Below are 12195 nucleotides of genomic sequence, written 5' to 3' on the forward strand. Positions count from 1 at the left end.
ATAAATAAATAAATAAATAAATAAATAAATAATGGAAAATAATTGTCCTAGTAGGTGAAGTGATTTGCCTACATTCACCTAGGCATGGCTGGGTTTGAGCTGAGTTTTCTTGACTCTGAGATTCGAGGCAAATCTTTTGTACACTGAAACCTCTGCTCTCAGTAGAAACAACAATTGGGAATGGTATCCATACATTTGTATTAAATGAATCCACTGATTTGCATTATGTATGTGTTTTCCCATACCTTAGCTAAAATTCCAACCTTCTTTGACTGCTTTGAATAGGATATTTACAGTTAAATTTTAAGAAACAGAGGTAGGGCATGAAAGAAAAATGTTGATTCTACAGGAATATTTTTATTAGGGTCTCATTAGCTGAATAAATCTTCCTTGAGTTATATTTTAATATTATACTTTCATTTTTTTTCATTTTTTTTACTAAAGAAACTTAATATTAACTACAAAAATGAAAATTCCCTTGGCAATGTTCTAACATATATAAAGAATAGTAGGAGATAGTATTTTTGGAATTAAAGTCAAGAAAAATTTTTCTCTCCTTAAAATATATTATTTTCCTTCTAATTTGTTCTGGCTACCAGGAAAGTCAGAGCAAAATATACATTTTGCTAGCAGCAAAAATACTAGTTTTTAATGGTTAGTGTCTGTTTCTTTATCATTTCCATTGCCCTAATTTACTACCTTTTTTTAAAAAGATGTTTGGGTATATGAATAAGTAATTTAATTAAGTAGATATTGTCTCTATTTTCCTGGAAAACTTACTGACTATTGTCTTGGAATAATACTATTATAAGTGGTCTTAAAACTGAATATGCACCTCTTCTTCCATGATTTGCTCAAAGATTTTGCAGCTATTGCATTCCCTAGAATGCATGATACGTTCATGATAGGTTAGCAGTGATGCCTTTCTATCATATTCTTACTTAAAACCACCTAGCATGTCAATGGCAGTATGAAGACTTGCAATTATAATATTTACCATAGCTTTTCTATATGCTGGGCACTGTGTTGTGTATTTTGTGTGCGTGTGTTCTTTTTCTTATCATTAAGTCAATTCAGCAAACTGGATACAATTATCCTCTTTTTACTGAAGAACTAGAAGCCTTGAGAGAGGGTAACTTGCCTATTACCCAGTGAGCTAGGGGCAAATCTAGAATCCCACTCTAGATTTGTCTGACTGTAAAACTCTTGCTTGTTTTCACTTGTGCTGTTAATCCATTTAATGCATGGAAAAAATAGAAAATTTTTAATAGAGTATGAAATCAAATTCTAAGATAGACATTTAGGTATTATTTAATCAATTTCTGGTATGGCTATTTTTATTGAATCTATTGAGGAATAATTTATTTCATCCCCATTCTGGTTCTTTCTCAACTTTTCCCCACCCCACAGCTAAATCATAGACCTAACAACATTGTATATCATCTGAAAGGTTTAAAAAAAAAACAAAACAAAACTTAGGGTTCAAAGTTTACATATTGTCTTTTTCTTTTTTTTTTAAAAGATTTTATTTATTTATTTGACAGAAAGAGAGATAGCCAGCGGGAGAGGGAACACAGGCAGGGGGAGTGGGAGAGGAAGAAGGAGGCTCCCAGCAGAGGAGCCTGATGTGGGGCTCGATCCCAGGACTCTGGGATCACGCCCTGAGCCAAAGGCAGACGCTTAACGACTGAGCCACCCAGGCGCCCCTATTGTGTTTTTTTTAATGCTACTTAAGTGTACCTGTCTGAGGAAAGGGGTTGTGACTTGCACTGTTTTCACCAAGAAACGTGTAAAACTGCATATCTAGTTCCATGCTCATGAAAGACTAAAACCAATTAAGGCTTTTCAACAAATATAAGAATCCATAAATAAATGCAGCAATGCCTCATTGAATTGGGACTAATTACACCATAAGAATTATATCATGGAAAACAATAAAAATTCATAATTATGTAAAGAAGTCTGCCTGTTTTACCAGCCACCTGATCAAGACCCCACTGTGCTCACCCTCTCTGCCCTAAGTCATAGGAAGGAAAATGACAGACTCAAAACAAACTTGTGGTAAATACTAGAAATTTGTCTTTGGCTGAGAGGCAAAGTTTCTCTTTCTCTCTCTCCTTTTACACTGACAATATCTCCCAGCTATTTCCAGGTTGGCTTCTTTCCCTTTTCATTCAGTTTGTAATATGAAACAGGAGATTCTGATCAAAATGTATTAATCAACTATACTTTAATAGTATCTTGATCCTATTATACTGCTGCTTTCAATGAGCCTTATCATTTAAACGTTACCCATAAGTTGCCAAATTTAAGGTCCTTTATTAGTTGAAATAGTTTATAGGTAGGGTGGCCAGAATTCTAATACGGTCCCAAGATTTCACGCCCCCTGTTATGAATGCCCAGTATAATCTATTCTCTTACGTAATGGGCAGGACCTGTGACAGTGATGGAATAGCACTTCCTGGTTAGGTTTTGTTATATGGCCACGGTGAAGGGATATGGCAGATGTAATTAAGGTCACAAATCCACTGACTTTGGAGTTAATCAAAAGGTTAATTATCCTGGGTGGGCCTGACCTAATCAAGTGTACCCTTGAAAAGATGATTGGTACTTCCCTAAAAGAAAAAACTGGAAGCAAGAAACTACTCCCCTGCTGATCTTGAAGAAGCGAACAGCAAGGTTATGAATTATCTAGGAACCCAAGGCCTCCATGTACAATCACAAGGGACTGAACTCTGCCAACTATCAGTGAGCTTCAGATAAGATCTGAGCCCTAAAGACACCATACTAGGACACCTCAACAGTAGCCTTATGAGACCTTGAGCAGAAAACTCAGCTAGACTGTGCCCAGATTCCTGTCACATGGTAACTGTGGGATAGTAAATGTGTGTTGTTTTAAGTTGTGAAGTTTGTGGTAATTTGCTACACAGCAATAGATGGGGATCAGCACATTGGTGGGATATCGGCAAAAGGGGTGGAGAGAGTAAGAGGAAAAATACCATCCAAGTGTTACTCACACTCAGGAAAACAAATCCTTGTTTATCCGAAAGAGGTGTTTGAATTAGACAGAAGCTTGAGGTCAGAACCTGGAGTCCATTTACCCAAGCACACCTGTAATTGTCTCCAGATCAGTCACACTTGTCCTAAATGCTCTCTCCTAAATTATACTTTTTTTTTACATCAATAAGAACTAATATATTTGGGTGTTTTGTAGGTGCTAGACACTGTGTAAGGCAATTTACACATATTTTAAATTTTGATCCACATAACCAGGCTGAGATATATGTTTAGGTATTATTATCAGCCCTATTTATCAGGTGATGTGATTGATGAATCATAATGTGCCCATCATCAAATAGCCAATCTTGGCAGAGCCAAAATTCTAACACAGATCTAACCCACTCTAAACCCCATGATCTGAACATTTGCTCTATTCCTCTTCTCTATACAGGTAGTTGTTCCTTTCTATTTCTACCAATCTGAGCACTATAGTGATGACTAATCTCTTTAATATCTACCCATAAGTCTTAGAAAGATTTTCTATGTCTTTCTTACATTTTTGGTCAGTATATTAAGGCATTTCTTACCTTAATGTAGCATTTTTGTTTAAATAAAAGTAGCATGTCCCTATGTAAGAAATTCACAGTATGCCCAATAATGTTACTGAGATTGTTCCAATAGTTTTTAACGTAGAGAGGGGGAACAGGTGTTTGCAAAAGTATTTTTCCAAAAAAAAAAAAAAAAAAACTTACTTAAAAATTCAATCTAGATGTATTCCACAAACTGTTTTTATAATGAAATAAATTATTTATAAGATACACAATACACTTATTTAGAAAATATCTTAAAGCATATAGTATCAACTAGATTTATTTGACTGGCATACTTTTGGCACTAAATGATATTTATATATTTTAAATTACCCTTAATTTGTTTATAACAGTTGCTCAAATTCCATTTGTATAGAAGGACCATTTTTTCCCTAAAGCACTGATATTCTACTACTTGCTTCACATTAAAGATGTGTTTTCTCCTAAGAATCCATTGACAATTAAAGCATTGTAAAAAGAAGGTTGGTTGTGTTTCAAGTGTGATATGTCTAAACAATGTGGGCTTTAAAATTTCATCATTATTATACTCAACTTTGATTTTTGAGATACTTTGTTTTTAAAGGTGTGGAAGGGCCAAGATTTGACCATCTGTGACCCACAAAAATAGCAAATTCATATAGTTCAAATAAGACTTAAATAATGATTCTGAAGTATCCACAAAACTCAATGAGCATTGCCTTAAAACTAACCATAATTTTAGTCCAATCTGCTTTAAAAAGCTAAATGGACAAGCGAGAAATAAGAAAGTGATCCTAGCATCCTATGAATGTCCATACTTACCTTGTAATTTTATACTTATTTACAAAGGAACAGTTTTATTATATTTATCCTCAAGGATATAAGCCATGATGTTTACCCTTACCGATTACGAAGTAAGGGTTAGATTATAAAACCGCGAGAGTTTATTTGTGGTCAAGCTCATGATTTATTCAGCTGAGTATTTTCTCTTTGATAAAAGGGTCATTTTTGTGAAAGGGCAGGACTATTCTTCTTCGCTCAAATGAAAGGAATAGATATGCATGTATAATAAAAAAGGACTGGTATTTCACTACCTGAGAGAATTTAGTCATCTGCAAACTAGAGAATGCCTGATCTCCTTCTTCCAAGCAATTTTTGTCATAAAATCATAAAATAGAATTCTTTCCCACCTTCCATATTATCTGTGCCACTAAGTTAAATAAGTATTTTCACCAGAAATGCAGATTTTCAGCCCAGAATTTCACACCACATTGGACTGAAATTTTCAAAAAGAATATAAAGTGTCAGAATTATTTTTAGTCAGAGCAAGAAGTATTATTTATACCTTGCTATAGTTTTTTTTTTATGTGAAAACTTAACAAAAAAATTTAACTTGGGGGGAAAAAAGTAAAATCTGAAAGTCAGTTTCATTAAAGGTCCCCTTTAACTATGTCTTGTGGGGGCAGCGGTGGTAGTGCTGATCATGGCGTGGTGATACTTTAAGTATAGAATCACATAGAAGAAATGAGAAAGAGGCTAATGGAAATGGAACAAGGGACCTGATGCTCATTATCTCAGGTGATCATTTCAACATGCTTACATAGGAAAGGTTATTGGGTCTATTTGGCAGATGAAGAAACTGAGGACAGCAAGAGTGAAATGCATTCAAGGTCATACTTATAGTAAATAACTGAGTCTAGAATTAAGCACAATAGTATTTCAGAAACTGAAGTTCTTAAATTTTCATTTGTAATCACTTTGGTCAACTCTTGACTGGATTAACCAAGTGGGATCATATTCACCATTTAAAACCTTTAAAGAGCAGTCTATCTACTTACCTAATTTTATTGATCTATCTCCATTTGTGTAAATATATATCCATGTATGTATACATAGCCTACAAATTCACTGTGACATTGTCTGAAGTCAGCATAAAATCGTTTTTTTTTTTTTAATTTCACCATCTGAGTTATCTATTCATGGAAAACACTTGTATTTTGTACACATAACTCTTTACATCCTCATCCAAGGCCTATTAATGTTTATTTTAGACACAATTCTAAGAAATTAAGTTTCTCAACTTAAGACAAAATAAAAAGAAGACAGGAAATGTCACAGAATAGCATTACAAAAAAGTGCCAGAAAAGGATGAAACCAAAAGGTGAAAATCTATAAAAATTTGAGAAAAATTCAATGTAGGATTCAAAAATCTCCCACATTTTTAATAGGTATCAAGAGCCATTCTACAATAACATATAACAAATAATATACGTGTATAATAAAAGGTCATCAAGAAACCATCATGATAAATTATGATCATAAAAGCCAGAGGAAGGTGTGATAAAACCTGAGTATTTCCATTCTAAATGTTGGCTACTACTTTTTGCTCTTTAAAGAAGAAAATCTTAGTCACTGGGAAAGCATAACTACCCAAACAAATGTTTTGGAGTGGTGAGAGTTGACTTTCCCTATCTCTGTGACTTTCTCTCTGTAGACTTGCATAAAGCATTTTTCATGCTGACTTTAAATAATGCAAATGTATTTGTTCCTATATTTCTTTTAATGGATACATTTAGGAAATAAAATTTAATAATTCCTACATTATTTTTTTAGATCTTGAGCTAGAACTTAAGAAAACTCAGTCCTTACTTCTCATTATAGCAGACTCATCTTCAGGTCCTCTCTTTCTTGTTCTTGTGATTTAAAAAACAATGGAAGGAGGACCCAGGGTAGAAATGTGAATTAACTGTGGCAGAGTGGCAGAGTTAAGACAATAAGGATTTTAGAATATATGAGAAGTGTATTCCAAAAAGTTTCTTGCCACACACTAATTGTGTGACTTGGAGAAAGTTACTTAACATCCTTGACATTCAGTCACCATCTCTGTAAAATGGTAACAAAAGTTCTCAGGAGGAAGTTGTGCACATTTAAATAAGATAATGAATGCAAAACCACTAGCACAGTATCTGGTATACCATTTACTTTTGTAATTCTTTTGATAATTTAATTTACTATATAATTATTTTGATACTTACTTCCAAGTATTGAGATCTATATACACTATTGCCCAATATGTGATGAGATTAAGGTCATGCATGTGGATTTTACTAATATATTTACTGATTAAATCTTTACCTAAAAGTTGTATGAGACTGACTTGTTAATAAGAACACTCAGTGCAGATTTGTTGAAGTGAGATTCAAATCAGTTTAATGAGTTTAAGTTTGAAAAGCACCAATATGTTTTGGAAAATAATTATTAGAGAATTTCTTTATGGCACTAATTTTCCATTCACATGAATGAGGCTTAGTGAAGCTGCCATAATCATTTTATAATGATATAAGTGGAAATTCTCAGAGATGGTGTTATAATGATAAGGTAAAACAAAGTACTGTCAATACCATCATGTGCTAAGAGGATAATAAAGAGTTTCAGTATTTGAAGATGCTAACTAGGGACTACATCATTTGAGGTAGAATCCTAACATTACCTTTTTAAAAAATTTTTTTTAAATTAACATATAATGTATTATTTGTTTCAGGGGTACAGGTCTGTGATTCATCAGTCTTATATAATACCCAGTGCTCATTACAACACATAACATTACCTTTTTACTAATTCTTCCATATGGAAATACATAGACGACACTGAAGTACCAATCTGTATAGTAATATACATGTGGATGAGATATCTGAGGACAGGATGTTATCTAGAGACGGAAGTGATAAAGAACCAGAGTGATAAAGAAGTGATAGAGAATATATATATACACATATATATATAATCAATTAATAACTAGATATGTGCCAGGGAATATAAGAGACTCCCACTAAAAAGGATACTTGTTAACCCAGTGCAATATAATTTAAGAATTAAAAAGGTAAATCTAGACTGGATTAAGAAGATGTGGTCCATATATACAAAGGAATATTACTCAGCCATCAGAAAGAACGATTATACAACATTTGCAGCAACATGGACGGGACTGGAGGAGATTATCCTAAGTGAAATAAGTCAAGCAGAGAAAGACAATTATCATATGGTTTCACTCATTTATGGTCACAGAAATTCCTAAGTTGATCATTCTTAACTCTATTAAAAATCTGAGCTTAATGCAGCCTAATCCTACCCATTACTAACTCTCCCCACCTGTAGCTTTTCTAGTATGGTAAAACATGATCCACCCGGTCACACAGGAAGCAGGCAGATCCGGCTTTGGGGAATGCACAAAAATGCTTATAGCTTCTGCTTTAATTGAACATTTCAAGTAAAAGCTTACTACTTGCACTGGGGATGTACTGTATGGTGACTAATATAACAAACTAAAAATTATAAAAAATAGGAGCGCCTGGGTGGCACAGCGGTTGGCGTCTGCAGCGCTGGCTCAGGGCGTGATCGCGGCGTTCAGGGATCGAGCCACATCAGGCTCCTCTGCTATGAGCCTGCTTCTTCCTCTCCCCACTCCCCTGCTGGTGTTCCCTCTCCGCTGGCTGTCTCTATCTCTGTCGAATAAATAAATAAAAAAATCTTTATTAAAAAATAAATAAATAAATAAATAAATAAATAAATAAAATAAAATAAAAATAAATTAAAAAAAAAAGGTAAATCTACAAAATGATATAAGAATGTAGAAGAATGGCCAGAGCAAAAGGTTCAAGCAAGGTGCACTATGTATGAGACAACGCAAAATCTATCTAAAATCTAGGGCTTCTATGGGGAAGAATAAAAATTCCTGTGCCATTACTAGTTGTGTGACCGAGGGTAGTTACTTAACTTTTCTATGCCTCAATTTTCTCATGATCACAAAATGAGATACTGTATGCAAAGCAGACAGCCTAGTAATTGGCACCTGACACTCCTGTGGATTTTTGTTTGCTTGTTATTTTTGTTTCACTGCATATATATGAAATACTGAGGCTCTGCACTGACTCTTCAGCTTAGCCTGGGATGTAGAACTTTATTTCAGTAATTGTAGTTTTTCTTAGTTGCCATGGTTTAGGAGACATGCAAACAGTTACACAGAGAATTTTCTTTTTCTTTCCTGTAGTGCCCATAAGTAAGAAGGATGATATCATTTCTCATCATGCTTCATGCACTCATCATAATGAGCCTGGAATAGAAAGATGTACTGGTAAGAGAGACAAGTCAACAGTGTTGCCTGAGAATGTCCTGAGTTCCTGCTAAAGACACAAATACTCTTTCACAAAGAGAGGTTAAAGAGGAACGAGATAGAAATCATGGTGAGGCAACTAAAGAAAGGTCAGGATGACAGTGTCACAAAAGCCACCAAGCAGAGTTATCAGGACAACATCTGCACTGTGGGCTGCTAAGGAAGGTGAAGATTTAGAGTCAGCTGCTGAATACTGTATACTCTGTATGGCTGCTCAGGGTTCAAGGCACAACCTATGGTCTGCGATCCTTAGCCAGTATGATCAATCATTCCTCAATTTTGTAATCTGTCCACTTAGGTATTAAAACTACCCTGGTTATCAATATAACTGACTTTATGTGGGTTTGAGTCCCCTTACTTGCCATGACTTACCTGTCAGACCTGCTGTTATAATAATCATAATCATAATCATAATCATAACCATAATTTGAATTCAAGCAGATGTGTCTGCTCACTCTTAGGAGAGGCTTCACCAAAAGAAACAAGGGTATGTTTTTCTTTCTTCTTCACTTTGGACACTAGCTTTTCTAGCTATAATATAGTTACTCAAATAGAAGAAACACAGACAAGCAGATAAGCTAAAACAAAAGACATATTCCATGAAAATCGGAGCAAGTGAGGATTCCTACCTCATAGACCAAGAGTTTCTGAGGTTTAGACTGGGCTTTCACTGATGCCTAACTCCTGATCCAGAGACTTCTAGGAAACTGTCTGACCAGATTGCTTCTACTTAGGGAGATACTCTCCAGGTAAAAGTGCACAGAAGCAGTTTGGAGTCTATTGTGCTATTGCATTGAAAAGCTACTTCTAAATAATCATTCACCTTCCACATCACCCAGCAATATGCTTATGAAAGCTGTTTTCCTTCTTGTAACTACAGGTGTCAGATGCATCAAAAAAGCAGAAGTGCCCTTTCAGCTCTTCTCTCTGCCGTTCCTTGTCAATTTCATGCTGCCCACAGCAACAGCATAATACTGACAACAGCAATGATGTCACTGGAAGTGCTTTGTGATTGACAAAGAAGAACGGTAATAGTCAGAGGTGGCTCCTCAGAGAATTCAGAACTCCCTCGATGTCATCCAGGGACTCATCCCCTGATTGGAAAGAGGGATGAAGTGTTCTCTGCATGACAAGGCAAAGATGAGAAGTGATGTAGGTACAGAAGAATGGCCAGTTACTCTAAAGGTACTTAGAAGCAGGGCAGGCTGAACACTGAGAACGTGGTTAGGTTCTCTGTAACAGGCTCCGGGCCCCAGAAATGTGACTACAGTAAAGCACATTCCTTAACTTCCACACTTGTTGAAATGAGTAGAAGGTGGCATTTGTTTGGAAATCCCTCCCCAGTCTTTGTTCCCAGAACCCAGTATTCATTTTCCTGTGCCTACATACGTAGCTCTTCAGATAAACATTACTACTGCAACAAATCGTAGAGTGCCAGGCCTCACCAGATGGTTACATTGAATTAAAAATATATGCAAAAATAAGTTCTAAAGTGAAAATGGATAAAGATATAACTCTCACTAATTCCCAAAATTGCCTTCTATTACAGCCATGCCGCTACAAATACTGTCTTTATCCACCCGAGTCTTTGTTCCTATCATCTTTCTCCTTTGAAACCCTCTGTACTTCTTTTCTATTCATAAAAGGACCAGCCCGAGTCTCCCATTCTTCCTGAGCACGCTCTTGACAATCCGTGTGTAGTGGTCCCGCCCTTCCTGGAAATCCTACTGCCTCCCTTTTATTTGTCCTTTAATCACGACTGTCCTCGTCTATCAGTCTTAGAAATCTCTCTTCTTCTCAGCAGAATCTAAATTCCTTGAGATTAGAGGTCGTTTAAGAATTCTGCCCTCTGCTGAGCCCTCAGGATATGGACAAGGTAGGAGTCTGCAGACTGGGATGAGTCGCACACGATTATAAACTGTGTAGCCTAAGCCAAATCTAATTAGAGAAAGTTTCTTTCAGGAAGAAACTGTTCCTCCCAATTTTCTTCTTTCTTTTCAAATGACGTTTTTCTTTCTTTCATGGGAGATATGCTAGTCTAATGGAATTAGATCGTCTAGATTTAAATTCAGTTCCAATTGATGTTTACCATATGGCTTTGGGGAATTTATTCACGTCCCCATGCCTCAGTTTCCCCAACTGTAAAATGGACTTAATAAAAATAGTTGCCTTTCACATCACTCGGAGTATTAATTAAACTAACATATATAAAGTGCTTAGAACAATACCCGAAATACAGTGAGTGCTAAATACATGAGGGCTATTACTTTGTTAGGATTACATTTCTTCTTATTAGCTTAGTATTCAGTTACATTCCCGTCTGGTTTCTCTCTAAGTACAGGTCACTTATTTGAAAGCATAGTCCAACTGGCTGGAGACCAGTGACCTAGTGCAGAGACTTAGGCTGGATGTTGGGGTGGTGGGGGCGGGGGGCTGACTCCTCAGTCACTGATCAGTGCACCGGCCCAGGATTCTTTGGGATAATTGCTGATATTTCTGGACTGTCTTTGGCAGATGATGCTGCCAAATATGTGTGGTCTCCCTCCCACAGTACACATTTCTGGCTGGGAAGTGGCTTCCCCCAGAGACCATACTTGCCAGACCTTTCCCCCTTGTTTTTAAATGGTGAGCCACATTCTGGCCAATGAAACATAAGCAGAAGTGCTGTGTGTCACTTCCAGTTCAAGTGTGCCCCTCCTTTTCTTCATTCTCCTTTCCCTGGCTTGATGCAGATGCACACAGTGACCTCAGAAGCCACATGCTAATGACACTGGGTCCATCTGGTGGGAAATCTCTAGGAGTCCCTGATATACCGCCTGCAGGAAAGCAGCCTGCAATCACCAATGCCCATGCTGGACTTTACAAGAGTGAGCAATAAAGTTCTATTCTGTTTGATCCATTACCTGGTTTTGGGTTTATTTGTTCCAGTAGCTAGTGTTATCCCAACCAATCTGTTGCCCATCAGTAAATTGGAGAGAAGTGTACCCATCTTACCAAAAATTAATTATTAACTCACAAAATATCAAAGTTTCGGAAAGCACCAAGAAAATACATGTGGTAATATCCCCCTGCCTACTTGGTACTTACATTCTGAGAAAATGGTGTTAAACTTGCATCATAGCTCACCAGTGCTTCTCAGATCATCATAAACTTAAATGCTCTGGGTTCCAAAGTAAATGATTTTTGCAGCAGAGACTGTCTTAGGCTCTTGAAAGGTGCTTACTAAGATTCAGGTTTAAGGGAAAGGAAGGCTTAGGGGGAGATGATCATTTGTCATCATGACAAACACCAAAGGAGTTTTAAGTAAAGAGTTGAGCAAGGCCAGTTTACCATTTAGTTAAGTTCCCAGAGCTTTACTGAATTTTTTGTCAAATCCACTTAAATGGTTTTATAGTAAAGTGATACAAATAAATATCCTTGATTTTGCTGTTCTCTGTTCTTTTTAAGTGCACAATT

At 36.2% G+C, this 12195-nt stretch overlaps 1 protein-coding gene and 1 long non-coding RNA gene across 2 annotated transcripts in view; both read right to left on the bottom strand.

Moving 5' to 3' along the window:
• LOC121106297 overlaps nucleotides 1-5104 on the bottom strand; it is a 13576-nt gene extending 8472 nt beyond the window's left edge. Inside the window, exon 1 of the long non-coding RNA XR_005838903.1 lies at nucleotides 1741-5104. This is a non-coding gene — a long non-coding RNA (uncharacterized LOC121106297). The remainder of the gene's footprint in view (nucleotides 1-1740) is intronic.
• ARHGAP15 (Rho GTPase activating protein 15) overlaps nucleotides 1-12195 on the bottom strand; it is a 594269-nt gene that overhangs the window by 418966 nt on the left and 163108 nt on the right.

This window comes from Ursus maritimus, unplaced genomic scaffold (assembly GCF_017311325.1).
Source record: "Ursus maritimus isolate PB19 unplaced genomic scaffold, ASM1731132v1 scaffold_1, whole genome shotgun sequence".
NCBI classification, from domain to species: domain Eukaryota; kingdom Metazoa; phylum Chordata; class Mammalia; order Carnivora; family Ursidae; genus Ursus; species Ursus maritimus.